This window comes from Phacochoerus africanus, chromosome 16, assembly GCF_016906955.1.
Source record: "Phacochoerus africanus isolate WHEZ1 chromosome 16, ROS_Pafr_v1, whole genome shotgun sequence".
Lineage (NCBI taxonomy): Eukaryota > Metazoa > Chordata > Mammalia > Artiodactyla > Suidae > Phacochoerus > Phacochoerus africanus.
In genome coordinates this window covers 3235678-3263366 of record NC_062559.1, presented here as the reverse complement: position 1 = coordinate 3263366, position 27689 = coordinate 3235678, and the positions used below count along the sequence as shown (strand labels likewise).

The 27689-nt window shown below is 52.0% G+C and overlaps 1 protein-coding gene across 1 annotated transcript in view; it reads left to right on the top strand.

Annotated features, from left to right (window-relative positions):
- Positions 1-27689, top strand: part of LOC125117667 (dipeptidyl aminopeptidase-like protein 6) — a 260710-nt gene that overhangs the window by 46024 nt on the left and 186997 nt on the right. The window contains exon 2 of the mRNA XM_047763699.1: positions 14703-14755. The gene's annotated coding sequence lies outside the window, so the exon portion shown is untranslated. The remainder of the gene's footprint in view (positions 1-14702; positions 14756-27689) is intronic.

The following is a 27689-nucleotide window of genomic DNA, read 5'->3' as shown; positions in this document are numbered from 1 at the left end:
CAGAGACGCTCATCGATGAAAATAAAAGCTATTCTTACAACACAGCATTGAAAGCCCCACTCCATTTTCAAAGTTCTTTTTCTTCCCGAGGAGAGTCAACTCCGGACCTGATTTTTTTCATTGTTTCCAGCTACTTTTCCTCCCTCTGGGATTTGTCTGTTTTCATCTTCTCCTGGCAACTGTGGCGTGATTTGGGAGACTGCTGAGAATGGGCCTGTAATGTTTAGAGTGTGTATTAACCCTGCGAGGTTGTTAAAAGTTGGTGTAACCCTATGTCTACGTAACCAGTTGATTATAGGCCTTTTTTTTCTCTTTTATTTTCTTTTTTTTTCTTTTTTTGCTTATTTAGGGCCACACTTGTAGCATATGGAAGTTTCCAGGCTAGGGGTCACATCGGAGCTGCAGCTGCCAGCCTACACCATAGCCTCAGCAACCCCAGATCTGAGCCACATCTGCGACCTACACCACAGCTCACGGTAATGCCGGATCCTTAACCCACTGAGCGAGGCCAGGGATCGAACCTGAAACCTCATCAATACTAGTGGGTTTGTAACCTGCTGAGCCACACCAGGAACTCCCAGGGCCTTTTCAACATTTGGTCAACATGCACTTTCTTTTTTATCATGTTTTGGGTCTCTATTTTGTTCGTTTTTCTCTCTGGTCTTTATTATTTTCTTCCTCCTGCTGACTTTAGATTTTGTTGGCTCTTCTTTTTCTCTTCCTTTTCGGTGGCAGGTTAGCTTGTTTGCTTGAGGCTCTTCTTGTTTTTTGAGGAAGGGCTTGTATTGCTGCAGACGTCCCTCTGAGACCTGCTTTCGCTGCATCCCGTAGACTTTGTCTGGTCGTGGCAACACGTGCTTTCTAAATCGTTATTTCACCTCTTCTAACTTGATAAAAAAATGGTCTTCCCAGCCTCTGGTCTGGGAAGGTTTTCATCTCCTGCCCTGTGTTCACTGCTCGTCTCCCAGCCGCCTCCCCTCGCATTTCCAGTGCATCTCCTCTCCCCTCGAGCTGGACACAGAGCACATGCCAGAAAACAGTGCCATCCAGCGCTGGCGTGTACATCCACCTTGAGACTCGGGAAGGGGGCATGTGCCGGGTGGAGCAGGGAGCCACCTGGTGCAGAGAGGGGGCCCTCAGCCCCGCAGGTGCTTTGTGGGTCCTTCTCAGAGATGCGCTCAGCCCGGTCTCCTGCCTGTGCTTCGTTTGTCTGTCCTTGGACGCATCCACCACTTCCTTGCGGAATTTCTTTTACCACGTGCCTTCCCCTTGTTAAACGGAGAAAATAATTTCTTATTCTGCCAGTAGGAGGGTCAGTCACAGAGCAGCGATAACGAGGGAGATAGTACCTCCTGCTTTGTGGTTTATTTTATATATATAACCAGATGTATATATAAAATGACATGTATACAGTTAATTATATGTGTGTATATATACACACGCAAACATATGTGTATAAACATCCTGGAACAGATGGCTCCAGACAAACCATTTGTGCCTGTTTTCCTGCCGAGTTTTGACCACTCCACTTTCTCTGTGCCTGTCTGGGTGGCAAACTGTATAGTAACAATGACATTATATTCTAGTAATTCCAAATCGAGAAGACATTGGAGAAGTGCCCGTTGTGGTGCAGTGGAAATGAATCTGACCAGTATCCATGAGGACTCGAGTTCAATCCCTGGCACCGCTCAGTGGGTTAAGGATCCGGCGTTGCTGTGGGCTGTGGAGTAGGCTGGCAGCTGCAGCTCCGATGTGACCCCTAGCCTGGGAACTTCCATATGCTGTGGGAGCGACCCTGAAAAAAAAAAAAAGAAGTCAGAGAGGGTGGTTATAGCGTAATAATCACACGTGCCAGATTTCGTTATTCTGGAAACATAGGGTGGACCTGTGGCACCTGGTTACCCCTGTGTTCGTGTGTGTGTGGTGTCCAGTTGAATGAGACCCACTGGATTATCTGGAATCACTCTCAGGGCTGGGATGCAAGTCTTACCCACTATTCAATAGTCACACTTGGCTGTACAGCAGAAATTAACACAGCATTGTAAATCAACCACTCTTCTTTTTTTTTCTTTTTTTTTTTTGTCTTTTTGCCTTTTCTAGGGCCGCTCCTGCGGCATATGGAGGTTCCAGGCTAGGGGTCTAAGTGGAGCTGCAGCCACCGGTCTACGCCACAGCCACAGCAATGCGGGACCTGAGCCACGTCTGCGACCTACACCACAGCTCACGGCAATGCCGGACCCTTAACCCACTGATAAGGCCAGGGATCAAACCCGCAACCTCATGGTTCCTAGTCAGATTCATTAACCACTGCACCATGATGGGAACTCCATTTTTTTTCTTTCTTTTTAGGGCCGCACCTGCAACATACGGATGTCCCCTGGCTAGGGATCAAACCAGAGTGGCAGCTGCCAGCCTATGCCACAGCCACAGCTCACAGCAATGCCAGATCCTTAACCCACTTAATCGAGGCAGGGATCGAATCTGCATCCTCATTGATACTACTTCGGTTCGTTACCTCTGAGCCACAATGGGAACTCAGAGACTTCAATTTAAGAAAAGAAAGAACTCTCAATGTTTAGCTGAATCAGCTTGGATACACAACCCTGGGTGTCTCATATAGAAGGATGCCTTTCGGTTGCAGAAAACCCTCTGCTGAGTGTGGGTGAGAGAACACACTTCCATGGACCTGTCCAGTTGCCCCTGAGACTCTGTTCCGGGCGGCGCTAAGCCTCCTGCATGGGCCACTCGGCTCGCGTCGTGTCTTTGTGGAGCCAGGGCTCGGGGTTCAGGAGCACCCTGGCCGTTTGCAGGGAAAGCTCCAGCCCTTGCTTCCCCTCCGACACCAGCTGATGGACACGAACCCCCGAGGGAGGGGGTCTCACCAATACGCTGCCCAGGCAGGCCGTCTTGATGCCGCGTTAAAGAGTTTGAGCACGACCCGGGAGGCAAGGGGACCTGGGGAAGTTCGAGATGAAAGGCGTGGATCTACAAGGACTGCGGGGCAAAGGGAAGCATGTTCGAACATTCCTGAGAGACGGGGGCCTGTCCTGGGGTCCGAGGGGTCAGGAGGAAGGGAAAAGGAAGGGATGGAGAGAGACCAGCTGATGGGTCCCACGTCCAAACCTCACCCTGCGTGGGACCCCAGAGGGGCTCCTGCGGCACATAAACGGGAACGTCAGGAGGCGGCTGAGGGGAGAGACGCCCTCGCCTTGGACACGGATAAATGGGCTCAAGGAGGATCGACGCAGAGATGCGGAGCCGGTGATGAAAACTGCAGCCCTGGAAATGTGCTGCGAATGCTGGTGGCAGGAAATGGACTCGCCACGAAGCGAGCAACCAGCTCTTCAGCCTCGTGCGGACACACACACATTCAGAGGTTTAGCGGAAAAAGAGAAAAGACAGGTGGAGAAGGATGAGGGTGCTGGACTTCTTTCCACGGGCCTTGGTGGAGGCCTGGTTTAGACGCAGCCGGGGCCCCGAGAGCAGGTGGGCACGTCCAGGGCACCTTCTCGTGCAGGCAGGACGGAGGCATAGGTGTTGGTCTCTATATCACGATGGGTAAGTGCCAGATGAGGCTCCATCCGTCAGCACCCAGAGAAGAGAACCCCGCGTCTTCCATATCTGCCCTTGGAAACGAGCCCCGTGCCCTTGACCTTCAGGGCCACGAGAGACCAGGGGTCAGGGGGCTCGCAATGTACTCAGAGAAGGACAGAGAAGCCAGTGAGCTGCCGTGCAAGGTGCAGGTGCAGAGGCTCGGCCCTACAGCTGAAAGTGAGCCACCCTCCCCAGGTCACCCACCTCCGCGTCCTCCTTCCTCTCCGAGCCTCACTCTGTCCCAGGATCCCCGGGATTCGGTGCTGTTTCCCCGAGGCCTTGACATCGTGTGGCTGGCAACCCGTCTCATTCAGTTGGCAAGCTGGTGATGACGCTGGGTGAAGCGTTTCACTGTTGGTTTCTTCTTTATATTGTTCTCCTGAATTGGATCTACCGATAGCCTTTCCGGCTGGTTCAAAAAAAAAAAAAAAAAAAAAGAAGGATCTTTAGGGTAGGAAATGCTCTCTCACCAGCCTGTTTTAGTGGAAGCAACTTTAAGCGACACCCAAAGAGACAGTAACCCCCCATTCTCGTCCTGCCACGTTCTATGACCTCAGACCAATCGCTTTGCATCCCTGAGCCTCCGTTTCTTCCTGTCAAAGATGAAGCGAGGAGAGACTCCTCCAGCCAGAGGAGCAGGTGCTGTGAGGGTCAAGGTGAAGGATACAGAAAAAAAACAGTTTGGAAATTCTCAAGACGTTTACCATGGGGGGACGTCTTATTTATTTTTATCTTCCGTCTCTACAAGGCTGGTCCTACAGGCAATATATGCAGTGAGAAAAGACAGAAAAGAAAGCAAGAAAAGAAAAAATGTTGTCTTCTCAGGCAAACTCAGGAATGAGTCAGCAGAACGGCCTGGCAACACAGCGGAACAGAGACGGCAATGAAGACGTATGGCCACTGAACATCCTTTCTTAGCGGCCGGTCACGCAGAGGTTGGGGAGTGACGGAGCCTGGAGGACGTCGGGGCGCACCGGTGTGTGTCCTTGAAAACTAGTTAGGAAGGAAAAACCTCCTGGAACACTTCTTTCGAATCTGGGGTTTCTCCCTAGCAACGCGGCAGCCGATTTCATCTGTTTCCAGAAGATGAGCCCAAGACACATGGACATGCCGCTTGAATTGACATGTCAAAGTGGAAACCGCAGGAAGTGATTAAAGAAGAATTACTCAGCTATTTCTGGATCTCAGGGATGCTCTGAAATGGATATTTGTAAACATGATCCGAAACACAGCTGAAAGTTTTGCCATTCATTTCTGAGATACGGTCTTTATGTAGATGCAATCCTCACGTTTAATTGTTTTTCTGCTCCAGTGTTCTCATAATCACTCATCCCTGGAGAGTATTGTGTGTGAAGGAGGAAGAGGATGAAAGAAACCTCTCTATTAATAAGTTAGATGAATGGGGGATGGTCCCAAAAGAATGAATCAGAGAGAGTTCCCTGGTGGCCTAGCGGTTAAGGACCTGGTGTTGCCTGTGGCTCAAGTCACTGCTGTGGGGTGGGTTCGATTCCTGGCCCAGGAACTTCTGCATGCTATGGGTGAAGCCAAAAAGAAAGGAAGGAAGGAAGAAAAGAAAAGAAAAGAAAAGGCAGAAGCTAGAGCGTAACAGGGTGGGTGTGTACAGAGAGAGAACTGGGCATTTGAAGAGACCGCAAGCCCCAAGAGGAAATTGCCACCCCTTCTCTCTTAAATTTAGAGTTTAGGGGAAGAGCAGTGACCCAGGAGGAGAGGAGGTGAGATGCAAATCCTGAATCCAAAGTGTTTTTCATGACATTCGCAGTTTGAAACTGGCCGCTCTGTGTCTCTCTGGTTCACTCTTGCTGGGGTGTGACCTTGAACTGTGGGTTCTGTATCATGGGGAAGGCATGGCCGTGGGGAAAAGCAAAGCACATTTTGTTTAGATGGAATTGTTTCCTAACATTTATCTTATATCACTAGGAGCTGAACATGTTTCTTTTCTTAACTAAATATTTGCCTGTGGGAGTTCCCATGTGGCTCAGTGGGTTGAGGACTTGACGTTGTCCCTGCAGCAGTGGGTCACTGCTGGCTGGGTTCAAGCCCTGGCCCGGGAACTTCCACGGGCCATGCGTGCGGCCAAAAAATAATTTTCCATTTGTTTCTAGTCACTTGGGGCCCTCTTTAGAATGTTTCAGTGTAAATCATCACAGCAAGAAGTTTAACTTCACGGCACAGAACGGACGACCCTGGCAGAGTTGTGAGAAGATATGCGCCAGGTGCAGCGAGTGCCGTAGAGGTGACCGTGACCTTCTGGCAGAAAGGGGCAGCTGCTCTGTGAGGACTGATGCCTCCAGGAAGCCTTCCAACCTCATCAGCCTCAGCATCAGGGCTTGGAATTCACGGAGACCAGCAGGAGGTTGCATGTTCTGGCCCGATGCTGGGTCGCTGGGGCTCGCGTCCAGGAAGGATGGTGAATGAATTGGGAGATTAAAAATTGGCAGAGACAGACTCTGAGGAGAGATGAGATTTCTGCAGAGTCTGGGAGAGGAAGGCAGGTGGACTCGGCACGCGGGCGGGACTTGATCACCCCCTGCACGGCCAGCAGCTTGTCAGACGGGACACGCTGAGGCTGAGCCTGGAGACCTACAGGAGGTCCCCCTACACGGAGATGAGGTTCCACTTGGGCAGCATCCAGAGCGCGGGGGCGGGGGTGCAGCCGGTGGTGGGGGGTAGCCCTCCCTGGGACTTGAGGGAACCCCTGAATGGGGAGGGCTTTTAGGGTCACCAGATTCAGTGTCACCGCCCCCTGCATTTTCCCTGATGCCCCAGCCAACCCAGCTTCCATACTTTTGTTACCAGGGGCCAGGAAGCCTTGTCCCCATGGAGACAAGCTTTAATCCCCAGATGTGAGCATCCCTGGGCTGAAACTGCTTCCTTATCACAGGTGCTCGGCCGCATCACCCTTCCTTGGTGCGAAGAGCAGGTCTGGGCACACTTGCAAAGCTCTTTGAAACCGTAGGGCCGGCCGCCACCTCCCCTTCCTCTTCTCTCTTCAGGACAGACCACCTGCCCCAGCCATCTCTCAGGTGTCTCCCTCCCAGACTCCAGCCCACCCGGGCACCTGCTCTGGAGTGCTGGGTCCCACAGGTCTTCCTCCTGGAAAAAAAGCAACACCCTCGGCTGGGTCCGTTTCCCCAAAGGTTCAGGGAAAGGGTTTCTGGATAAGATATTCATCGTCTTTTCCCAGCAGGACCCCGAGACCTGGTGAGCTTGAGTCTCATCGCCCATTAAAGATGTGCTCATTTGTTTTACTTATTCAGAGGAGGACCTGGGTGGAACCGTCGGGGAGCGGGAGCCTCTCCACCCTGCAGACCCACCAGCTCATTAGCCGGACACAGGGCATGTCTTCCAGGGCTTCTCCGAAGCAGGGCGGCTGCTGCGGGAGGGGTTAATCCCCGAAGCCTGGGGCAGGGGGCTCAGAAGCATGTGTCGGGACCAGGATCTAGGAGCATACTGTCACGTGGCCGCTGGCGAAGTGTTTTTGAAAAAAAGGGAGGGTCCCTTCCCTGGCTCATCTCTCCGCACGTCCACTGGCGGAGGGGCCGCAGGGGTTCCGGCTTGACTGTGTGATCTGTGCCGCCTTCCTGCGGGTTGTCATGGACACGAGGAGACGCTGCGAGGCGTGGGACGGGTGCCCGCTCAGGTGTCTGCGCGGATCCAGCCTCCTCACCCTGTGCAGTGACACCTGCGCCTCTCCTGGGACATCCCTTATCCCCTCACAGCGCTGTTTCCACGGAGCCTCCGGGGGAACACAAGTGGCGTCGCAGTGCCCTGCCCGCCCCCGCCCCCCCGAAGTGTCTGGCACAGTCCACAAAACCTCGGCTCGGGTGTGGCCGCAGACTGCTTACTTTCTCCCTGGGGACTGGCTGGGCGTCCTTCTCGGTAGAAGTGGGTACTGCCAGCCAGGACCTCGTGGAATTGTCCTTCTCTTTTGGCAACAGAACCTTCGAAATTGTGAGGAGAGACCCTCGGGGTCAACCCTGTATTGTCTCCGATTTTAAAGCCGAGAACATCACCTCTTTTCCAGCTTCTTTTTAGAGTTTTTCTTTTTTCCTCCCAGGCTTTCTCTCTCTCTCTCTCTCTCTCTCTCTCTCTCTCTCTCTCCTCTCTCTCTCTCTCTCTCTCTCTCTCTCCTCATCATCATACCCCTCCTGCAGATAATTTTTCTTTTCTTTTCTTTTTCTTTTTTTTTTTTTTGGTCTTTTTAGGGCTGCACCTGCAGCATATGGACGGTTCTAGGCTAGGGGTCAAATCGGAGCTGTAACCACTGGGCTACGCCACCGATCACGGCAACGCCAGATCCTGAACCCACTGAGCGAGGCCAGGGATCGAACCTGTGTCCTCTTGGGTACTAGTTGAGCTCATTACTGCAGAGCCACAAGTGGAACTGCCAATTCTTCTTTTTGAGCCGTCTGGTTTCTAGCTCTCGCCTCTTTGCCTGCCCAGTCTGTCCTTTTCCTGTGTTAATCTTCCCCAGTACTTTTAGCCTCTCTTCACCTCACTTGCTGCATCTTGTTTCCTTAATCACAGGTTCCAGGCACGATGACCTTGACCCCAGCTTGGGAGAATCCTACTCTGAGCTCATCCCCACGCTCCTGTGGGTTTAATTTCCTTTATGAGTAGCGTATAGGATCAAATCAGAAAGGGGCCGTCATTCCGCTGGAGCGGTCTGCTGGGGATTGCACGCACCCCTTCTGGAACAGCCCTCACAGCAGCTCTCCAGCCTCTGCTTGAATCCCACCTCTGCTGGGGAGCTCACCCCTCCAGGAGACCATCCATCTCCTTATTGGAACGCCAATAAATAGACAGTGCTGACCCGGCGCCCAGTCCAAAGGGCAAAATCTCAGGTGTTTTCTTCCCTCCACCAGCCCCGGAACTAGGTCAGCTCCCACTGTGCCCTTCTCAGTGGACTTCCTGTTTCCTTACAGTCCAAAACAGTAGAGAGAGAGAGAGAAAAAAAAAAAAAAAGTTTCGTGGCTCTCATACAACGCTAGTCGCTGGTATAATTCTCCTGAAAATGTAAACTAGAGCAGCGCTTCCTTTCCCGTGGTTTGAAGTTTCTAAGCACATACTCACAGCTCAGACCTCTCTGCGGCTCAGAAGTTCAGTGCTTTGGCTGAGTTCTCCCATCACGTGATCAGCAGGCTGAGGACTGAGCCTCTGTCTTCCTCTACCACCGTGTAAGGATAGTAGGGGCTACTCAGGAGCAGTTGCATCCTTGTCCCAAACTGTTCCAAACCACCCCGCCCTGCCCCCAGCTGCCACGCCCCGGACTTGTTCATTGTCAAGGGAGTTCTCTGGGCTGTGGGGCCGAGCGGGGAGCACCAGCTGGAGGGTCCCTGTGGTCACTCAGGCATCCCAAGCTAGGGTGTTGTCACTGGGTGGGAGGGGACAATGTGCTATGAATTGAAGGGACATTTCCAAAGTTACAAAGTCCCATGAAACCTGGAAACCAATTGTATATGGACAGTAAGGGAAGGAAGAAACAGGAATGATTGGAGCTAATCCCAGTATTTTTCAACTGAGGATTTCAAAAGCTTATTTGGTGTAAAAGTTTGGGATAAAAACGTCTTATGCAGAAAGGCCAACCAAGCCAATATAATAAGCCTGGACCTCAGCAGATAGGTCAACTATAAAAATATGAATCCAGGAAGAAGCCACAAAAGAAAGCAGAAATGGGAGTTCCTGTTGTGGCTCAGTGGGTTAAGAACCTGATTAGTATCCATGAGGATGCAGGTTAAATCTCTGGCCTCCTTCAGTGGGTTAAGGATCTGGTGTTGCCATGAGCTGTGGTGTAGGTCGCAGACGCAACTTGGACCCCACAGGAGTCCAGCCTGTGTTGCTGTGGCTGTGGTGTGGGCCGGCAGCTACAGCTCTATGTGCTGCAGGTGCGTCTCTAAAAGAAAAAAAAAGAAACCAGAGATCAATTGGGGTGTTGACCAACAAGGGGAACCCCCCAAGAGTGGCAGGTGGGTGCCTGCATCCGTTCAAGGGGTCTGTGGCAGCAGGAGAAGCAGGTGGGGGGGGGGGGGGGGGGGGGGGGCGGGGGGGAGGTGGAAAGCAGGAGGAGGTGGAGGGTAGGGCCGTGTTGTGGGATGAAGCGGGGAGCAGGGCCCCCATCCTCTTTATGACAGACCCCGCAGGGACTGAGCAGACGGGACGTTAGCAAGATGCCACTGCATCTGGCAGCAGGACATCCCCTTAGAGGTGAAGTGCGAAGACGTTGGGAGGATGACGCAGTGGGTTTGAAGGGCTGGAAACTGAAGCAGTGTAGACCTTTCTCATGAAGCACTGTGAGCATTTTAAAGAAGGAGAGCTCAGGGGCCAGGGATTTTTTTAATGTGGGAGATTTGAATTCTGTAGATTTGGGAGAAGGAGCAATGAGAGGGCTTGATGAAAACAGTATGGCAGGGCATTCTGTGGTCAGGGAGCGGACAGAGTTCTGCCGGAAGCAGAAGGGAATGGGGTCAAGGTCTCGGAGGTCAGCCCTGGAGAAGAAGGATGGAGGGAGCCCTAGAGTAAGACCCTTGCCCCAGGGATGGGAAGCGGGTGACGGATTTGAGAAGGACGCAGGAAGTACGTTCGGCACAATTTGGGGATGGATTGAATTGAGTAAGAGGAGGAAGGAGGCACACCGTGGAATCCAGGAAAACGAGGTTTTCAACTCGGTTTACTGAACAGATGGGAGCGCCCCCAACTGAGATAGGACCTATGAAAGGAGAACTTGGTTGTCAGGGTTTTGAAGAGTTTATTTTGGAGAATATTGAGGTTTGGGTGCTTGTGAGGCGTAAGATGGAGCTGCCTGGGTGGAAATCCAGTTCCTTAGTCTACAGTGGAGGAGGTAGGTCTGTGAAATTACCAGTATTCAGGTAATAATGGTTTAAAACTGCAAGAGCGGATGCTTTCATAAAAAGGATGAAAAGTGAGCCTGTGACCGTCTGCGGAGTGGGGCTGAGGTGGGAAGGACCAGAGAGAAATCAAGAGTGTGGCTCATGGGGTGATGGAGGGAAGAGGATGAGAAAGAAGCTGTGGCCAGAGTGATGCTTCAGAAACAGTAGAAGCCGGCCAAATATGAACTTAGCCCGAGATAAACCCTTGACTGGTTATTTTATTCCGTTCGTTGAATGCCAATATCAACTCTTTTGCATGATATATTTTTAAAATAAGAATGCTGAAATTGTTTTCCCATCCTGAGAACGGGTTTTGAGCAACAAGGTTTCATGCTTTCATTTCCCAAGAGAAATTTGACGGTGTCGGAGGAAACCAAAGGAATTCATGTTTGTGAACTTCCACAACTGCCCTCCCAGGGAAAAATCTCAATCAGACTTACCCATTTCCAACTCTTTATACTTTTTCCCGTGATCAGAAGTATTTAGAGTCGGTTTTAAAGGAAGAAACAGAAACACAATGGACAGAGACCACAAAAAAAAAAAGTTCTCTCTCCAAGGAAAAAATTCCTTCCATGAGATGAAGCTTTTTTAAAAAGCCTTTGAAGATAAGGCATTGTGCGAATCAAAACTCTTGAAATTTGTTCTCTTTCAAAGTTGTTTCCTTTTTGCCTGTGGTTCCTTGGGCTCCAGGTCGAGGGAAGATTTTGCAGAAAAGAATGATATTTGATGATTTCGTCTCGGAGCGATGAGGAAATCATTTCATCCTCCTCCCACGCCCCCATTTTTTTTGAGCGGCGCTTGAGTCATAATTGAACTTTCATTTTCGAGGCTTTCCATTGGCATTAGCAGTTTCCCTAGAATGCTTCCCTCGCTTGTGTACTCAGCAGATCTAGCATCTCGGGTTTTATCTGTCTCTACCTCTTGACTTGCATTTCATTTGGATCTTTCTAATGCGTGATTTCGTTTGCCAGATGTTCTGTTACGTTTCCCATCCATACGTGCGTTTTACCTGGCAGTACAGATGGAGTATTGGAAATGGAGAGCCCTCTAGTCTTCTCCTTATCATGGCCCGTCGGTTATTTTCATTTTGTCCTCCTTTCTCTCATTGGTTCCACTCAGAAGATATTCACAGAGTTGAATGTCAGGGTCATTTTCAGGTGTCATTAAAGAAGTGTGCACAGTTCCTGGTGTGGCATTGCTGCACCTGTGGTGCAGGTCGCAGCTGTGGCTCGGATTTGGTCTCTGTGCCCAGAAACATCCTTATGCCGCAGGTGTGGCCAAAAATAAATAAATACAAACATAAACAGAAGATATGTCTAGAGATTTGGGACTGTCATAACCAGAGAATGGGTTGAAATCACTGTTTCCAGATGGATTAAATGAGGAGCGCTTCAACCAGGAAAGGCAGTATGTGTCCTTCCATATTTGCATATTTATTCTGTCTTACTTTGCATATTTATTCTACCTGTTGGTATCCTGGATTTTTCAGTGGACAGTATTCAACGTGGACTTGTAACTTGAGAAGGTACCCTTTGTTCGGGCAATTTTCAGTGTATATTTAGAGAGAAACAGGCCTGAGATCAAATCTTGCTTGAGTTTGACTCAACTTTCCTATGTTACAAATGAAAGAATAACAACGACCTCAGAGAGATTGAATGGACCCAAGTACGCTAAGGAGCCGGCACCACCCAACACAGAGCGGGTGCTCCGGAAAAGCACCCCCCCCCCCCACATCAGCTTGATCAGCAGCATCCCCACAGCACCCCCGTCAGTGCCTCTGGCTGCTCTCTGGTCACAGAGGCCCTCACTCCTTTAATAGGGACTGTGTCCGTCTGTTTTAGAAGTTGCTGGATGTTTCTAGGAGGGAACCCGGTAACTCCACACAGTCCTCTGCTGGCGGGAGATGAGAGCATCTGATGTAGTGGCAGGCTTTTCTCTTTGGATTTAAACTAGATGTATTATTTATCTATCACTGCGTTAGAAACTACCCGGAGCCCAGTGGCTTTAGACACCAGCATTTGCTATCCTGCAGTGACTGTGGGTCAGAGGCTCAGGACCCTTTGTTGGAGTGGCTGTCTTGTCGGCTCTGGCTCACTGCTCAAGTGGTGGCCATCCAGCTGTCAGATGGACTGTGGCATCTGAGGACCTGATGGGGTGGGGGCGGTGGGGGGGAGCGAGAATCCACTTCCAAGCTCCCCCTGCCCAGTTCCTTGCTGCTGTTGGTGATCTGATGGGAAGGGAAGGAGCCTTGGCGCTCACCACATGGGGTTGCCCAAGAGTCCCCACAAAATGGCAGTCATCCTCCCCAGAGCAGATGGTCTGAAAGGGGGCAAGCAGGTGGCCACAGGGCCCCATCATTGCTGCCACGTTCTGTTCATCTGAGTCACCAAGCCCACAGCACTCAGGGTATGGCGTGACCACCAAGCCCACAGCACTCAGGGTATGGAATGACCACCAAGCCCGCAGCACTCAGGATGCAGAGCGACCCCTCCTCCCTCGCCTTCCTTCTGCCTCCACCCTCCCCTCCCTTGCCCCTCCTCCATCCTCCTCTACCCTTGTGGCCCTCGGCGCCGCGTCTTAACGAGCAAAGGTCCTCTTTTTCCCACCTGGGGTTACTATGAAAATAAAATGAGATAAATAGCGTGAAAGGCTGCTTTTGGAAGGAGAGTTTAGAAACACTGCACCACATGGCACCAGATGCCATAACTGAGAAGCGACACGGATCCACTCCGCTTCTGCTCTAGCATCCGAGATGCTGTCCCAGCTGACTGCGATGCCGCTTAGTCAAAGCTCAAGGACCTTCGGGGGTGGGGAGGCCCTCTGAGCAGTGTCTCCCTAGGCTGCAGGGGCCCCTTCCTTCTTCTCCTGGGGGAGCCCCACACATCACTTCTGCAACAGCAGCAGGTTCTCGCGGTCGGGGTCCGGCTGCCCTGGCAGCTCGGTAAGGTTTTCTTCACCATGCTGCCCCCTGGAGGTTATTTCTTCATAACCAGAGCAGAACCGAGACTAATTTCCAGCCACATGCCCATCTTCTGCCCTCCAGCAGGCCACCCGACCCCATAGTTCTGCTTCAGGAGACTTGGGGTCACCAGAAATGAAAGTGGGGCTTAAGTGCTATGTGTGTGTGTGTCTGGGTCTGGGCCCTTTCTCTGCAAAGAACGATGATCCACTGAGATTTCCTGGAAATTCATTCAGGGCCTGATGCTGGCGGGGAGACAGGGCTGTTGGCTCATCCTGCCCGCTCCCTCTGCAGGCTCACTGCCATGGTCAGCCCCCACATGCAGCCAGCGTAGCAGGAGCTCTGCGGGTGCTCTGTGTTCCTGGCCTGGGTGCCCCTCACCTATTGCCCTGCGTTATTTTTAGAAAGGCGGTCTTCAAATGCTGGTCACTGAGCATCTGCCCCCGCGGGGGGCCAGCTCTCAGATGTCCCACAGGGAGAGGAGGTGAAGTGACCCTGCTCCACACCCCGGGGGCGTCTCTGTCCAGAAAGCTGGAGAGAAAGGAGGCACGGTCTCCCTTCTTTTGGGGTGTCCCTTGCATTCTCGTCGCTGCATTTGCAGGGTGGGGAGTGAGCTCCTGACTCAGGAGTTTACAAGGGACATCTGAGATGTGGGGGCCACCGGAATTTGGAAATGCTTTGTTGTTGTCCTTACCTTAGTTTTGAAAGCCACCCTCCCCTTTGGATGAGTTTTTCGTTTATTGACCGCTCCCTGACACTCAGCCACACACGTCACATCGTACAGGGGGAGCTGGTCCCGTTAAGCATCTCCTGGCTTCAGGGGTGCAACTTGCCCTCATGGAGGATACGCAGCGGCATCCGCCACGGTTACAGGGACACCCGCAGTACGCAGGTCTCGCCGCCTCGGATCTGCCAGCCTCCAACTACCACAGTGTCCTCATTAGTTCCGGGCTACATCTAGTTGAGCTGGAAATCTGTGCCTCCTGATTGAATCACAAACCAGGTAGTCATGGAGACCACATCCAGCCTCCGGCTGCCTGGGAAACCACGTGCACACGGGGGAAGGCAAAGGACCCTGCAAATTAACTTCCCGCCTCCAGGCCCCCTCGTGGCCTCCTTTTGGTCCAGTGCTGTTCATTAGGATTCACAGCGATTTGAAAATACCATAATCACAACCGTTGTCTCAATGCCTGTTTTTTTTTTTTTTCTTTTTTGTTTCTTGTTTTCTTTGTCTGTTTCAGATATATCAACACTCCTACACTGGATATTATGTCCTGAGCAAAATTCCTCATGGGTAAGATTGTTCTTTCATTTTCTTTGAACAAGAAAACTGCAGAACGAAGCACAGAGTAGAATGCTGCCGCGTTGCTTGATTCTTAGGGCAGGACACGGGGCACCGTGAGGTTTGACAGCCAAGAGTCCCGATGTTGGGGGACCTCTGGGATGCCTCCAAGGGCCAAGGGGGGACCTCTGGGATGCCTCCAAGGGCCGAGGGGGGACCTCTGGGATGCCTCCAAGGGCCGAGGGGGGACCTCTGGGATGCCTCCAAGGGCCGAGGGGGGACCTCTGGGATGCCTCCAAGGGCCGAGGGGGGACCTCTGGGATGCCTCCAAGGGCCGAGGGGGTCGCCTGAGGGCCGTGACTTGCCCGTTTGTGAAGCCGTCTTGCTAGGACCTCTGCCACCTCCTGTTCTGGTTCCCAGGTTCACCCTCCAGGTCCTGCAGAGCACAGCTTACAGTGCTTGGGGATCAGCTGTGGCCCATCTGGGGACATGGTGGCTCCCCTAGGGCTCGGGGCAGGGGTGGGGGGCTCTGGTTATACACACAGTAGAGAGGGTGACACCCCTCAGCTCATCTCGCTTCTCAAAAATGCAAGAATTGGGACCCAAAATGTGAGTGGGAAGGAGAGACGTGCGTGCAGGCGTGACTTTGTGCTTTCCAGGGCTGGATGGATGCAGCCGAAAAACAGGGGGGTGTTATTGGCAGCTCCTCTTTGCAGCTGGAGGTGTGAGGATGTGGTAAAGTGTTGGTAGAGCCATCCGTTGAATTGGCACAGAGAAAACCCATTGCAGAACAAGGGAAGTAAGGCAGGGATGGTGTTTTAGTGCTTCTGCTTTTATTCTTTCTTTTTTCTGTATTATTTTTTTTTTAAATCTTTTTAGGGCCGCATCCACGGCATAGGGAGGTTCCCAGGCTAAGGGTCCAATCGGAGCTGCAGCTGCCGGTCTACACCACAGCCACCGCAACACCAGATCTGAGCCCCATATGTGACCTACACCACAGCTCATGGAAATGCTGGATCCTTAACCCACTGAGCACAGCCAGGAATCGAACCCACGTCCTCATGGATACTAGTTGGGTTCGTTTCCACTGAGCCACAATGGGAACTCCTTCTTTTCTTTTCTTTTCTTTTTTCCTTTAGAGTTCCCCAGCCAGGGATCTGATCCAAGCCACAGTTGCAACCTAGCAACGCTGAATCCTTAACCCACTGCTCCCAGCTGGGGATGGAACCCGCGTCTTGGGGCTGTTTTTATTCTTTCTTTTTCTCCCCTGTCTTCCTCCTTGCCCCAACTCCCCCACTTGCCTACAACCCCCCGCCTGCCCCCACCTGTCTTCTTCTCCCCACTTCTTCCTTCTCCTTCACAGCCTCCAGGGGTTCTCTCACTTTTTCCTTGGAAAGGTGAGATGCTCAGGAGGCGTTCAAAGAAATTGGGGGAGATACTGGCAATGGTGTGGAGACTCCTGGGACTCTCTAGGGGAGACCCCCTGATCTTCCCAGGCACATTTAAACAAACAGCAGGAGTTGCTAAAAAAATACCGTTCCGTAGGAGAGCATTAACCACAGCCTAGATCCACACAACCGCTGCTCTCTCTTTTTCGCTCGATGTGGGTAGAATGTGGCCGTATCCTTGGAAAACAGACATGGAGACGATAACTTCCTTTGAGTTTCAGATAAACGCACGACACATAAAGCTGTGCAGCAAAAGGCGATGCATCGTCTGTTAGACTGTTAGGAAAATCAAGGCCCAAGAAACGGAAGATGCCCTCCTGTAGGACGAACAAAGTGTCCACAGGCCTTTGCGTGTCCAGTGTATTTGAAATAGAAACTCAGCTGTTTGTCTCTCAGGAGGAATTATTCTGTCTTTTTCAAGCCGCTCTGCATCCTTAAAGGTCACGGCAGGCAGGAGGATAATTATGCCCTGAGACTTATCTGCCCTTCTGGGAACAATAGAATCTATTATAGATGATGGATGCTTCATTCCATCTTATACAAACTTGTAACACTCGAAACTCAGAAAGCGTTTTGTATACGACACGGTGCATTAGTATTTCACCGCATCGGTTAGAATGTAGGACAGATAGGTTCTGAGGAGCTGGCCCAAGGGTTTGCCAAACCAGCTGCAAATCTAAGGACAAGTTGGTCTGTGCTGAAGGCTTTGTTTCCTTGCTCACGACGGGCGGACGATCTCCTGCAGAGGAGGCCAGCCAAGAGGGAGCTGCTTTTTTAAAATTATCATGCCCATTTTAAATAATCCTGCAATAATAATTGCCGTCGTTTTGGATCGAGTCTCTTGTGCATTTACTGCAGGATGTCGGCCCTGCAGGAAAAGCCCTCGTATTGTCCCATCAGACTGAGAACTCCAAGAGCTTAACTGTCCGTCATCCTATAGCTGGCGTCCAGGAGAGCTGGGATCCGGCACCGCCTGGCTCACTCTCAACCCCAGGCCATCAGAGCATGGGCTAGGTGGTCGCTGGAAATATCAGATTGGTACTGGTGCCCGCTCACTTACTGCTTTCCTGAGGAGTCTTTATGATTCAAAGAGGTAGACTTCGTGTTACCTTTATGAAACAATGTCTGGTGGATGAGAATGTCTGCGGCCCATCTCATCACCATGGAAACTGACAGCCTCTCCAAAAGTGGCCTTGCTCGACCCCCCAGCTCTTCCGCTCTGCCTTAAGGTCATTTCTGGAAAGTAAATGAATGAATGAATCTCATATCTGTCCGTTTCTTACCTGTATGAAGGAGACAGTGGATTTCCAAACCGACTGGGCCTGGAGGCCTTGAGTTTTTGCACCTTCAGCCTCCAAAAGGGGCTTGTGGAGCTCAGTCTGTTCTGCCAGATGGCAGGAGAAGAACCAGACCCTTACGGGGGAATTGGGGTCTCGAGGAAAGCACAGTTGTCTTTTTAAAATAAAAGTGTCTCTAACAAAGTGTTTAAGTTTGCATCGTTCATAGGCCCCCAAACCTGAGAGCCCTGCTCCATACTCCTGGAGACACAGAGCTGCATCTTTCTCTCAGATTCTCACCCCTCCTTTTACCATCCTGTTCCCTAATTCTTCACGTCCAGGCGGAGGCCATGTCATCTGCAAGACGGGGTTATTGGTCGTCGATAGCTTGGTTTCTCCCCCTTAGCTTCAGGTTTTCCAACCAGAGGCAGGGAAGGGTCAAGTTAATTTCTCAGTGCCCTCTAAATTCTGGCTTCCTTCCTTTGTGCCTACTGGCAGAAGACCCTGGGGAGGGTGTACCCTCTTTTCTGCCCCTTCCGTGAGCCCGGAAGAGGCCTCCCTGTCCCACGTTTCACTTCCTGCTCTGCAGCTGGGACCAGGTAGGAACCCATGGGCATGTAGTGGCTCAAGGGACCCTGGAACTCCCAAGCCAACTGATTTCCATCCGTCCAGAGATCGAGGACCTGAGCGCAGGTGTGCTGACTTCCGCAACTAGATGTTCAAAAACCGTATTCTTAAGGGACATGTATCTTTTACACAAATTTGTTTACGGAGCCAGAATGACAGCTGGTTATTTTTAACATAGTACCTCACTTGGCCTTTTCATCAGCAAGTCTAGCAATCTTTCATCATAGAGATTATAACAAGCTAAATAGTCTACAAGGGTCCCCACGTACAGTTTTCATAGACGTTTCTGGTAGACTTAGCTGTTTCTTGACGTTTTCCGGTCGAGGGTCCACCATGTGTCTTCAGAGATGGTTTTGGTAGACTTGGTTGTTTCGTGACATTTTCCTGATGTGACTTTTTTTTCTTAGATTAGTTTTCCCTTTGGTTTGAGTGCCTTTTTTTAAGAAAAAAAAAATGATCTTTATATATAACTATAATTTCTCATATCTATTAGGATCACTCTGAAAATGATATGGACGACAGAACACCAATCCTTCCATAACGGAAACCCATTTTAGGAAAAATATGGCATAGTCCTTCATTAGGTAGCAGTGGCATTTCGGTATCTGGCAAACAGAGCAATAGGAGACCAAAAGCTGAGACGTATTTGAAGGTATCTTGTTGACATGTCAGGCTGTGGATACTGTTGCCCTCACCGTGCTTATTTACCTGTTCCAAACAAAATCGTGCAGAAATTGTCTTCCTTTGGAATCCTGGTTGACTCATGAAGTTACATTCTGTATCTGGAAATAATGAACTGAAACATAAATTCCTTCTGCCCAGGATGCCTCTGAAACCTTACAGAGAAGAGCATCCCCTTTGCTGAGAAGAGAGACATGTAGGTGAGAAGACAGCATAGCACCTTGCTTAAAAGCATGACATAAGAGTTGAGAACTGAAGCCCTGTGGTCGTGGAGACCCGACCTTGACCCTGCAGCCACCTTGGGCTGTGTGACCTTGAGAGGGGTTGTACGTCCACAGAGCTTAGTTTCCGTGTTCTTGAAGGATGATAATAAGGGCGCCCACCTCGCAGGCTTATTATAAGAATTAAATGAAATGCTGTATGCGAAGTGCACAGCGGAGAATTTTGCTTATAGAGAGTGCCTGGGAATGTTATTTCTTAATATCCTCACACATCCCCAACACATATGTGTAGTCTCATAATTAAACTGTATCCGACTGTACTTTCTAGGCAGCTCAAACCCTTTCTGTTACAAGGAGGGGCGTGATGAACCCACAGTAATGAAATTCCCTTTAATAATTTCTTAAAGCTGAGACGTGTTCCGTGACACTCGGGTAATTTTAATGCCCACGAGATTTTTAATTTCTCTTTTAAAAGAGACGTCTTGGGCCTCAACCGTCTACTCTTCTCAATGCTAAAATAAGTTCTTTTTTAATCTCACTTCAATCTGACACTGCAATTAATTTTTAAGGCATTCTTAACTTGGGACATTTAAGACAATGAACGCAGAAAAGACAATATAAGTCAACAAACATGTACGTACTGAAATGCTGTGTTGGGCAACAAAACCACAGTTGCCATCCTTAAGGGGTGCAAAATCTTGTCAAAAAGGAGAGACACAGACTTCTGTAACCATATGTAATGAGGTGCCTCCAATGGGGTTTTTTTAATTAATCAGCCTCCCGTCTTAATTTTTTTATTGTTATTTCCCCAAAACAATTCTTTTTCTGCTGTACAGCAGTTACACATACATGCACACTTTCTATTTTCTCACATTATCATGCTCCATCATAAGTGACTAGACGTAGTTCCCCCGATGAGTATTTTAAACACTGAGCACCAAAGAAGAGAATGCTGTGGGCATCAGAGATGGCACAGAGAACTGCACACAGAAGTCCCGCCCGAGCACACAGAAGTCCCGCCCGAGCTGAGCCTCAGAGTCCAGGAAGTTTTCTTTTGTTTTGTTTTGTTGAATAGATGGAGACAGAGAGGAGGCTTTCCCGGTCGGGTAAATTATTAAACAGGCTTGACCTTTTCCATGAGCCAGCATCTTCCTGGGAGTGGTGGGGTGCCAGGCGAGGCCCCAGCAGGGCTGTTCCCAGGGGCCTCTGCCTGGAGAGAAATAGGGCTGTGTAGGTTCAGGATCAGCCTGCGTGTGGAAGAGGAGACCCCATCCCAGGGAATGGGTCTCCACAATGCCCCCACCCGCGACGAGAACACAGTAGAGGAGGGATGTGGTGAGGACGGCAGGCTTAGCTTAGGTTCCCGAGGGTGGGAGAGGAGGGGGGAGGAAAGAGCTGCTGGTGAGCATGGGTTCACTTAGGGGCTGGGGGGCAGTGGGGGTGCAGGTATGGGCTGTGGGAGGGCCCAGTGCAGAGAGCCGCGGATGGGGGTCATAGGTGTCTGGTGGTCGCTCGGAAAACGAAGACAGGTTTCAAGGGTTTATATTCCGTGTTCCTCTAATTAAATCTTTGGCAGCCTGTGCCTGTTGTGAGTTGAGCCCGGTGCATGAGAAGATTGTAAGTAGCAAGTTCAGGAGGGCAGTGGTGAGAGCGCCGGTGCCTGCATCTCCTTCCCCAGGACGCACTGCGCAGAGCTGCCGGAAGTCACATGGCTAGGGTTGTCTGTATCCCCCGAGGAGGTGCCACCATGCAGCCCAAATGTAGGAGAAAGAGTCCTTAGAAGGGCACCTTACGTGTCTCTACCATGGCATCGGCAAGGGATAGATAATGTCTTGTTGCTTGCTCGCAGGATGTTTCAGCACTGTGGACAGCTCCAGCTTGGTCTCAGCTGCTCCCCCTTCTTCTCCCTTCCGCCTCCAGGCCGCCTTCCTCCTCTTCCTCCTTAGAAAGTCAGACTCCTAGCAAGCATTCCCGAGAGAGTGTGAACGTTAGAGTCCAATCGATCTGGGAATAAATTCCCAGTCAGCCTCTTTACCTGCGTAGTCATGGAAAAGTGACTTTGCTTCTCTGGGCACTATTACGCCACATAAATAATGAAAGTAAGATGCCTGACTCGTAGGGTTCATGTAAAGGTAATAACAGCGTAGGATAACATGCCTTATGTGCCTACTTGGGGTGCAGAAAGCACGACAGGCTTTCTTCCTGGTGGAACCAAACCCTTCCATTGTACAGCCAGATCTAATTAACCACCCTCCCCCCAATTTCCCTCCGTTTGAACAGAAAATGACTTTCCTCCTCAGCGCCAGCTCTGATCAGTTCTAATGGCTTCCTGGAGCTCTGAGTATAAAGGCAGTGTGGAACTGGGCATGGTCGGTGAGTCTTGCTTGCAGCGAGAAGGCAAGAAGAATGCTTAGGATCCCTTGCAGGTGCTAGCGTTGCTTCCATGAAGACCACTTCAGCGATGTGTCACACACTGCCCCAGGCAGAAGATGTGCCCCACCTTTGTGCCTGCCATCCCTCACCTCCACCCCAAACACACACACACACACACACATACGCACGCACACACACACACGCGCGCGCGCGTGCGCGCCAGAAACTCCCCACGGGGCATCTTTGTCCAAATCCTTCATCCCCGGTGTCAAAACCCCCTCCCCTAAAATTTTCCTGCAGCCACCTGAGCTCCTCTGGGAAGTTTGCCTCTCATTTCATACCGTAATTTACCCTTGCACTAAGTTTCTGGCTACCTTGTTGTTGGTAGATAATTTAGGCACTTAAATTTTCTGAACAGAATATTTAGAAATGCTTTCAGTATGCGTTTACTGCCCGGCACTTTTCTCTCCCAAGTTCTAAGGTGGCAGAGGGAGAGGTCCTGCTGGGAGGGGCTTGGCCCGTGTCTGTGGCCCCCCTGTGGCTGTTGCCCAGGGTGAGAGCCGGGCTGCTCAAGAGCAACCTCAGCAGAGGCTGCACCGGCAGATCTGAGCCATCCGGAGCAAAGCCCTCAGCCACACGTGATGGAGTCTTTCCATGGAATCATTTCCTGTCCTCAGAATCCCGCCTCTCATGTCTACAGATTTTTCAGGCAGACAAACCCGTTTGGAAACGGGGTGAAAACATGCAAGATGCATCGTGTTTTTCAGGCACCTAAACTGCACTTTCACATCATTGATTTGTTGCCAGCACAGGAGGAGTCCAGAGATGCTGGCTGAAAATTGGAGGAAATGAGTTAATTAAGCAGTACTGTCTGGTAAGAAGAGGCAAGCCTGGACCTCCCCCGGATCAGTTATCACCAGGGTCATTGGAGGATGGGGCCTCGGGAGGGTGTTTTTAAGTTACGCAGGTGACTCTAGTTTGGATATTTGGGGTCGACTGGCCATGCCCCTTTCTTCACTTGCTGTCATCACTAAGTGACCCCCAGGATTATCCTTGGAGCTGAGAAATGACCCTTCTGTCTCTGGGAGCAAGTGACCTAAGTTCCCCCTGAAATGTTAATTTCCTTGTCCTCTCAGCAGACGCAGAGAGATAGTGGCAGGCCTCACAGCACCGGTGTTCTTGGAGATTTATTTCATGGTAATCAGGAAAGGCCCCATCGCATGGACGTCTGCCTCACGGAGAGGAGACAGAGCCTGCTCTTCCGTCTTCGGAATTCATCCCCAGAAAGGGGCAGCGAGGCTTCCTCTCTCCCTGGGTCTGGGCTGGAGTTTGACGTGTGCGCCACCTAGTGGACGCATCCGGGAAGAGCTTGTGGCGATACCGCTTTTTGGAGCCTTGGGCACACGGCCTCCTCTTGAAGACTCACAGGGCCGGTTCTAAGTCACGCAGAATCCGAGGCATGTAGGTTGGACCCTTTCACCTGGGCTTGCATGACCATCCCCAGGGAAGGATTTGCCTGCATCCCCGAGGTCAGCTCTCCTCTGGCTCACAGACCTTTTCCTAAAGAGAAATAAATGCCTGGAGCCTTGGCTGACTCGCTGGATGGCTGCGCCCAGAGGTTTGCAGCGCGTGCTGCGTCCAGTCCTGCTCCAGGACGACTGAGCGCCCAGCGTGAGCCAGCCCTGCGCTTGCGTGGGAGGGACCGCGGATCCCTGGCTGTCTCCTCTGTTTGGTTTTGGTTTACATTACCTGTGCTTCTCTGGGCTCCAGACTGTCCCCACAGTGGGCTGGACACAAAGCCCCCTGCTTTATTTACACTGGGGACATCACACCGATGAAGCATCAAGGGCGGCCTTGACCAGGCGAGCAGCTCCCCGGGACAGCAGAGGGGTGGCCTCCCAGACCCCAGAGAGACACGCATAGGCACTGGTCACATCTGTGTATTTACAGCCTCAGTGCAGCAAAACTCACACTTTTTAAATGCACACGTTTCATTAAGTCTCGACTAAGGGGTGTCGTCACAGAGCACATCCACCACCGCCATGGGGGACATTTCCGTCTCCCCAGAACATTCCATCGTGCCAGCCTCCACCCCTGGCATCCGTTTCTGTCGTTTTGCTGTCTCTAGAAATTGCCTTGAGTGAGGGTCCCGTGTGACTGGCTTCTTTGTCAGCGCAATTGCTCTCCAGGGTCACTCACAGCCTTGCTGGTGTCTGGAGATCATTTTTTTTTTTATTATTGCTCAGAAGTGATCCAGCAGTGGCTAGACCATCATCTGTTTGTGCAGTCACCAGGTGACACTGGAGTGGTTTCCAGCCTGGGGCTATTAGGAATAAAACTGCTATGAACATTTGCATACAGAATTTCTTATAGGCCTATGTTTTCTTTTTTCTTGGATGAACAGCTAGAGGTAGAATTTCTGGGTTATATGTAACTGTGTGTTTAGGTTGGTTAGAAACTGCTGAATTGTGATCCGAGGTGGCTGTCCCCTGTAGACCTCCCCCCTTTTTAAACTCACTTCTCTGTAGGGCTGGGATTTTTGACTGCCCTCCTCCCCCTGGTGCCTGTTCTGGCTTCTGCCCTGACCCGGGGCTCTCCGGGGGAAGCCCTTCCACCCTGGTCCCACAACCGCCCCTTCCCAGCGCTCCGTCGGTGCCAGCTCCTTGGGGAAGGATGTGGTGGGCGGGATCGGAAATAAGGGGCAAGAGCAGGGTGGAAACGTCTTGAAGAGGCAGGTCCCTTGGGGCCACAGTGCCCACCGCAGGAGCCGTTAGGAGGGCTCCAGCCCCAACATCGCTCCCTCCTTGGATAGATTTTGAAGAATTTCTTTTTGAGAACCGTCCCCTTGGAGGAGGGACCAGATCCCAAAACGTGCACGTTCTGGCACCTTGGCCCTGCGCTGGGTCCGTCTCCTTCTGCTTTGTGGCTGAAAGAAGGAGCACAGAGGCCCCCACACCTGGACCCCCACATCTGTGCGGCAGAAACCTGCCCCGTCCAGGCTAGTGAAGGGCGCCAGACGGGATAGGCCGTCTCAGACGTCCCTGTCCCGTCTTTTATCGTATCTTGACTTGAGGGCCGTGAAGGAGACCTGCAGGCAGGGCTGGTCCCCCCGAGAGGCGATTGGTTTGCAAAGTGCTGCCCATCCAGGCTGCGTGTTGGGCTGATAAGTATCTCTGGAGCCACTAACGGTGGACAAAAGAACATACGCTGTGCCATCTCCTCGCTGGAACGGCCTGATTCCCAGGCCCAGGTAGCACAGCATCCAGATGACGCGGCTGTCTGCTCCCGTGAGATTTTCGGCTCCCCCGGACTCTGCACCTGCCACGCCGCCGGCTGGACACTCGGAGGCAGGGTCCATGCACCGCTGGGCCTGAAGCACGCAGATTAAGAAGCCGCACGACGCTAAGGCCTCCACCCTGCCCGGACTGGAGACTAACTTGACCCGCCCCTGTACCTCCGCCTCCTCTCCCACTGACAAGACCGATGGAAGGTCCCACACTAGGAAGAGAGCTTTCTCCACGAACATGCACGTCTTGGTCCCCAAGCAGGAACGTAGGTCAAGGCTTCGCCGTGTCTCTGAACATCCTGCCTCTGATTCGCCGCATCACGGCCCGAGCGTGCATTTCTATCGACCTTTCAAGGGCTTGGCGGGGCTTTTAAGGCAGTGCTAACAACCACAGTGTTTCCCCCCCCCCCCCGCCCCCGCCACATCCCCAGCCCAGCAGCCCCCCACTGAGGCTGAGGGGAGGGAAGCATCCAGATGCAGGGCCAACGTGAGCCCTGCACTTTACCACCAGCGGCGTCAGAACTAGACTTCCTGCACCAGGACTGAAGCTCAGGGCAGCCTCTCCCCGAGACCCTTGACCTTGGCCCCCAGCGAGGGTGCTGCCGGCCATGGGTCTGCCTCCCTCCCCGTTCCTTTGCTCCTCCCCCTGCTCCCGAGGCCATGGTAGCCCCCGCTGCTGACCTTGTGACGTCTGAATGCCACCCAGCACCCAGGCGCCATCCACAGCTCCCTTCCCAGACCCCCCGGGCTCCAGGCCCGAGCCATCCTCATTCCACTTTTGTTTGTGTCAAGCCTGTGCCGCACGTGAAATCTCTCCTCCTTCCTCCAGACACGTCTTTAAAGACCCTATCGTGTCGGCTCCACCTACTGCCTTCCCCTCATCTCTTTACTTCATTTATGGAGGGTGAGTGACCGTTCACACGCATCTGCCGGCTCTTAGCAGACACTTACTCTGCGTCTGATACTGAGACTCCAACACGTCCTAACGTACTTTTACTCGTGACAAATGATGGGACGTAGGTCACGGCCCCGCTGGAGCGATGAGACAGCAGAGACCGGCAGCTGAGGTCCCGGGCTCAAGGTCACACAGCTGGCCGGGATTTCGTGGCTGGCCAGGATTTTGACCCTGCTCTTCCGGCTCCAGGCCTGGCGTCCTCGGTGGGACACGCTTTGCTTGCATTTCGGTCTAACAAGTGACAGCTCGGAACGGAGCGCCACCTCCTTCAACTCGGAGGAAACGCGTCCCCCCTCGGGCTGAGTGGCTTTGACCTCACAGAGGGGGTGGCATGGACGAATCGAGGGGTTGGTGCGGGGGTGACCCAGGGACCAGAGTTGTTTGATCAGCGTGTGTGTGTGTGTGCGCGTGCGTGTGCACGGCCTCCCCCTGCAGCTCAGGGCCCGTTCGTTAACATTGGTGCCGCTTTCCTGTTTTGATTTGACAAACGGAAGGCACCTGAGGCCAAGGATTGACCGCTATCAAACTAAAATTGTTCATCAGAACATATTAGTACAACACGCTAAGCGGCCCGCTGGGTGAGCCCCTCAAGGAGCCTTCACATCCCTGCAGATCTCGGACCCCCCGCCGGGGACCACGGCGCCCAGCCAGCCCTGCTCCAGGGCATCATGCCCTGTCCCGTCTGTCACCCGCCAAGAAGCACAGCCACTCGGAGGAGAGGCTCTGGGGTTTGGAGGCAGTGACGTGGCATTTTTTTCCATAGCAAGTCACCCCTGAGAGTTTCCGTCCTGCAAGGACGTGGCGGGAATGCACCTGCATGGAGACGACCTCGCAGACCTGGGCTGAAGGTCACGGAGCTGGGTCCTCCTGCTGACCCCTCCTCCTGAGTAACCTCAGCACTGCCCTTTGTCGCCTGGTTCCTAAAGCGTTGCCAAAGGAATTGCTCACGATGCTCTGAAGGGTTGTCCGTGACATTGTAGGACTTTGGAAAGAACTCACTACATGTTCTTGGTTCTGCATTAAAATTCATACTTCCGAGTGCTGGCCATACACGAGCTTTAAAGTGACCGTCTCCTGTTCCTCCCACGCCCCCCAAACCCTGAGAAAAAGAGGGGAAACGCGTCTTTTGAGAGCCGAGGAGATGCACGGGCGCTGACTGCCTTCTCTTCCTGCACGGGCAGGTGTCCATCTGGAGCTCGGGGCTGGACCACCTGGCAATGCGGAGCACTCAGTCCAGGGAGAGAGCTCAGCAGCCTGATTTTTTTTTAATCATATGTTTTTAGTTAATGATTTTTATTTTTTCTATTATAGTTGGTTTTACAGTGTTCTGTCAATTTTCTGCTGCACAGCAAAGTGACCCAGGCACCCATATACATATACATTCTTTTTCCCTCCTTATCCTCCATCAGGCTCCGTCGTAAGTGACTAGATGTCATGCCCAGTGCTGGACAGCAGGATCTCCCTGCTTAGCCATTCCAAAGACAATCGTTCAGCCTGAGTTTGGACGGAATAGAATCCGACCTGTTATGTTGAACCTTTTTGAAGAAAGACTGAGGGAACAGAAGGGTCCTTGTGGAGACAGGAGACGCCAGAGCGGTGGAAATGGGCGGCTTCCCCACAAACAGGAGAGCTGTCCTCGCCCGGAGAAGGCTGGGGTCTGAACTCTAGCTCTCAGCTCCCAGGTCCAGCTCACCAGGCACCTGCTCATGACCAGTGAGCTTAGCTGGTTCATTAGCATGAGCCTGGTCAAGGGGCGTGATGTGTATGTCATCAAAAATGAATAGATTGGAGTTCCCGTCGTGGCGCAGTGGTTAACTAATCCAATTAGGAACCATGAGGTTGCACGTTTGAGCCCTGGCCTCACTCAGTGGGTTAAGGATCCGGCGTTGCCGTGGGCTGTGGTGTAGGTTGCAGACGCGGCTCGGATCCCATGTTGCTGTGGCTCTGGTGTAGGCCAGTGGCTATAGCTCCGATTCAAACCCTAGCCTGGGAACCTCCAGGGTGCAGGTGTGGCCACAGGTGCAGCCCTAAAAAGCAAAAATAAAGCAAAAAAAAAATACACACACACACACACACAC